This window comes from Carassius auratus, unplaced genomic scaffold, assembly GCF_003368295.1.
Source record: "Carassius auratus strain Wakin unplaced genomic scaffold, ASM336829v1 scaf_tig00217673, whole genome shotgun sequence".
Taxonomy (NCBI): domain Eukaryota; kingdom Metazoa; phylum Chordata; class Actinopteri; order Cypriniformes; family Cyprinidae; genus Carassius; species Carassius auratus.
In genome coordinates, this window is record NW_020529177.1 from 1 (window position 1) to 5000 (window position 5000).

The 5000-nt window shown below is 37.4% G+C and overlaps 1 non-coding gene across 1 annotated transcript; it reads left to right on the forward strand.

Annotated features, from left to right (window-relative positions):
- Positions 1-754: 754 nt before the first annotated feature.
- On the forward strand, positions 755-873 carry LOC113101978 (5S ribosomal RNA). The gene has a single exon (XR_003290544.1). It is a non-coding gene; the product is annotated as a 5S ribosomal RNA (ribosomal RNA).
- Positions 874-5000: the final 4127 nt, after the last annotated feature.

Here is a 5000-nt window from a genome sequence, read left to right on the forward strand (position 1 = left end):
AAAAAAAAAAAAAAAATGAGTCAATGCCCGATCTCTGAATCTTAGCAGGTTTGGGCTGGTTAGTACTTGGATGAGAGACTGCCTGGGAATACCAGGTGCTAAAATTTTTGAAACTTTTCACTTTGTTTAATATAAAATTTTGCAAAAAAAAAAAGAGTCAATGCCCGATCTCTGAATATTAGCAGGTTTGGTCTGGTTAGTACTTGGATGGAGACTGCCTGGGAATACCAGGTGCTTTAACTTTTTGGAAAATTTCACGATTTATATAATAATCTTGCAAAAAAAAAAAAAATGAGTCAATGCCCGATCTCTGAATCTTAGCAGGTTTAGGTCTGGTTAGTACTTGGATGAGAGACCGCCTAGGAATACCAGGTGCTTTAAGCTTTTTTGGAAACTTTTCACTTAGTATATAATAATTTTGCCAAAAAATAGAGTCAATGCCCGATCTCTGAATATTAGCAGGTTTGGGCCTGGTTAGTACATGGATGGGAGACTGCCTGGGAATACCAGGTGCTTTAAACTTTTTGGAAAATTTCACGATTTATATAATAATCTTGCAAAAAAAAAAAAAAAAAAAAAAAGTCAATGCCCGATCTCTGAATCTTAGCAGGTTTAGGTCTGGTTAGTACTTGGATGAGAGACTGCCTAGGAATACCAGGTGCTTTAAGCTTTTGGGTTTTTCTTTCCTACTTATGTAATGTACTGGCGATTAGATGGCTGGTCTTTAAATAGCCCTCTCTTTGCAGCAGTCTTCGCTTACGGCCATACCAACCTGGCTATGCCCGATCTCGTCTGCTCTCGGAAGCTAAGCAGGTTTGGGCCTGGTTAGTACTTGGATGGGAGACCGCCTGGGAATACCAGGTGCTTTAAGCTTTTTGGAAACTTTTCACTTAGTATATAATAATTTTGCCAAAAAAATAGAGTCAATGCCCGATCTCTGAATATTAGCAGGTTTGGGCCTGGTTAGTACATGGATGGAGACTGCCTGGGAATACCAGGTGCCTTTTAAAACTTTTTGGAAAATTTCACGATTTATATAATAATCTTGCAAAAAAAAAAAAAAAAAAAAAAAGTCAATGCCCGATATCGAATCTTAGCAGGTTTAGGTCTGGTTAGTACTTGGATGAGAGACTGCCTAGGAATACCAGGTGCTTTAAGCTTTTGGGCTTTCTTTCCTACTTATATAATGTACTGGCGATTTAGATGGGCTGGTCTTTAAATAGCCCTCTCTTTGCAGCAGTCTTCGCTTACGGCCATACCAAACCTGAGGGCGCTAGAGAGCTAGTGAGAAACAGGAAGTGTGTTTGGCTATAGGGAGGTGAGAAAGGCTCACCCAAACTTTTGTGTTGTTTTTTTGCGTTGTTTTTGTTCAAGATAAGTATTTTTGTTTCTAGTTTTTTGTGTTATTTTGTTATTTGTCCTCCCAACAGCTTGCTGTTTGGGAGGGATCGTTTAGTTTTGTGTTTTTTGTTAAAATGGACGGATTAACGGCTACAGACATGGATTTGGCAAAAAAGACAAGGCAGCTAACTGAAAATGGACTGGATCAAAGACAACGAGAAAAGGATTACCCAGAAAGGCGAATGAAACGGATCTATACCAAGGAAGCAACGGTAGTGATTGATTGACGGAGGTACAAGATGGGAGAGCAGAGGACATTATAGAGCATTGAAAGACAAGATCGAAGTGACTAGCATACTAGCGGTAAGACCAAAAATGATGAAACAATATGAAATTACATTGGAAAAAGAGGAAGATATTGAGAAACTGGAAGAAGGATTGATGATTAAAGGAAAGACTTGTGAAATTAAAAAGTTGAACAATAAGGATTTTGCTGTATCTTTCATGCATCTGCCTGCTTACTTGGAGGATGACGATATTTTAAAGAAGCTGGAGGGATGGGGGGTGACTCCTATCTCACAGATCAAAAGGAGATTCTACCCAGGCACCCGCTGCATTGAGGATGGAACGAGGTTCCTGAGAGTACGGTTTCCAAAAGAGGTGGCTTCCCTGCCCTACAGCACGAGAATGGAGACGGAAGAAGGACCTCAGTATTTCAGGGTGATACATAGCCAGCAGGTGAGAACCTGTAGGTTATGTATGAGCCCTGAACACATGATGAAGGACTGTCCTGACTTCAAATGCTATAAGTGCTCGGAAAGGGGACATTTCGCGAGGGACTGTAATGCGGTGAGGTGCCCGGACTGCAGGCTTGTGTTAAACAAGTGCGAGTGCTGGTTCGGAGAACAACATCAGGAGGAAGAGCAGGGGTGTGGGCAGATGCATGAGGAAGCCGGTGAAGAGGAGCTACACGAAAACACGGAAGGGACACCAAGAGAGGATACCACAAGCACGGACGTTGAAGAGGAAAGTGAAAGGACTGGATCAACGCAGTGCAGTGAGGAAACGGGGTCACTGATGGAAATAACTGATACTTTACAGATTCAACTGGAAAAGACAGAGGATCAGGAGTGGGTCAGCGAGGATGGGAGAATGGACAAAGACAGTGAATGCATCGACGATGCCGGCACTACAGGAATCAATAAAAGAAGAAGACAAACTAAGGTAACACCAAATTTAGAGAAAGCCAAAAGAAAAGTATTAAAACAAGGATGTGATGAAAAACAAGACAGTGGGGAAATGGTAAAGGAAGGAGAGTGAATGAACTGACAAAATGGGGATTTTATGGCTTTTATTTTATTTTATGGTGCTGAAAATTGTGACTTTTAATGCTAGAGGATTAATGAATGTTTATAAATTTGAAAAGGTGAAGGAATTGTGTAGAAATGAAGATGTGATTTTATTGCAAGAGACAAACTGGAAAGAGAATGTTATGGAGGATATTAGAAAAAGATGGGAAGGGGAATTACTTGTTAACAATGAAGAGGAAAAAATGGGAGGAGGAGTGGCGGTTTTAATAAGAAAAGACAGAGGTATAAAGACAAAACTTATATATAATGATAAAAAAGGAAAATGTATGGTGGTAGAAATCGAAATGGAAGAAGACAAATTTGTTCTAGTGAACGTGCACGCTCCCAATGGAGAAAAAGAAAAGAAAATATACTTTAATGTTTTAGCTGATGTAATTGAAAAATGGGGGAAGGTGGTGATTGCAGGGGATTTTAACACTGTTTTTAGTAAAATGGATATGGCAAATGGGATGGTTTTTAAATCCGATGGGGGTAGAAAAGAATTAAGGTCATTGATGGAAGAGAAAAATATGATTGATGTGTGGCGGGAAAGAAATGGAAAAAAGAAGGAATTTTCAAGAAGACAGTTGGTGGGGAATTTTATGTGCCAAACCAGAATAGACTATTTTTTAAGTACCAGAAATCTTGAATGTTTCATTGATGGAATATTTTACAAAGAAACGACCTTAAGCGATCACAAAATGGTTTTAATGACGATGGATTTTAAAAGACAAACAAAGGGACCTGGGGTGTGGATTTTAAACACTGAGGTTTTAAAGAATGAAAGTTTTAAAAAAGAGATTGAAATGATATTAGATGGGAGGAAAAAAGACCTGATGTATATGGAAGACAAAAGGCAATGGTGGGAAAATGTTAAGTATGATATTAAGAAATATTCTATGAACTACTGTAATTTATTACAAAAGGTTAAAAGAACCAAGGAGAGAGAAATAAGGAGAACTCTAAAAGAGGAGTTAAATAAAAACCAAGTAGATGTGCAAAAAGTAATTGAAATAGAAAATACGTTGAGAAAAATAGAAGAGGAGAAATGCAAGGGGGCAATGTTGAGAAGCAAAGCAAAATATACGGTGGAAGGGGAAAAATGTAACAGATTCTTTTTTAATCTTGAGAAAAGCAGGGGGAGAGCGGAAACAATTAAAGAACTTAAAAGTAGCAATGGAATGGTGGTCTCAGATACAGAGGGGATTTTAAAAGAAGTGAAATCATTTTATGAGGAACTTTTTAAGTCTGAGGGGGGAGATGAGGAAAAAAGGAATATTTTGTTGCAACAGATAACAAGGAAAGTTGGCGAACAGGATAAAAAAATATGTGAAAGGGAAATAGAAACTGAAGAGATCATACATGCCATAAATCAATTAAGAGTGAGGAAAAGCCCCGGAGTAGATGGTATTGGAAGTGAGTTTTACAAAGTTTTTAAAGAAAAAGTAAGCGTGATTTTAAATGAAATTTTTGAAGAAGTTTTTAAAAAAGAAAGAGTAAGCCCAAGAATGGGGCTAGGATTAATGAAAATAATATACAAGAAAAAAAGAGACAAAACTGAGCTGAAAAATTTTAGACCCATTACAATGCTAAACACTGATTTTAAAATTTTAGCCAAGGTCTTAGCAAACAGATTAAAAAATGTCATGCCAAATATAATAGAAACAAACCAGGCGTATGGAGTAAAGGCGAGAGATATAGCAGATGTTACTAGCAGCATTAGAGATATAGCAGGGTATATAAAAGAAAAAGGCAAAAGTGCTTATGTTATTAGTATGGATTTTGAAAAGGCTTTTGACAGAGTTGAACATGGCTTTTTATTTGCAGTTTTAAAGGAATTTGGGTTTGGGAATAATTTTATTAAATGGATTTCGGTTTTATACAGGGATATTTTTACAAAAGTAAAATGCAATGGTTTTTTAACTCAACCTTTTAAAGTTTTAAGATCCATAAGACAGGGGTGTCCATTGTCGGCGCAGTTGTACTCATTGGTAGCAGAACCTTTAGGGCTTTTAATAAATAGAGAAAAAAGAATAAATGGAATACAAATGGAAGAGGGAGAAGAATTAAAGAAAATATTTCAATATGCTGATGACACGACAATTGTGGTTGAAAATGTAGAAAGTGTTAAAAGAGTGATGGAGAAAACAAAACTGTATTGTGAGGGTTCGGGTGCAAAGATAAATGAAGAAAAAACTGTATACATGAAATATGGAAGGGCAGAGGTTCTTACAGGGGTCTGTAAGTTTACAGAGGTGCAAGAAATAAAGATTTTAGGAATAATTGTAGCAAAGAATGAAAAGGAGGCTA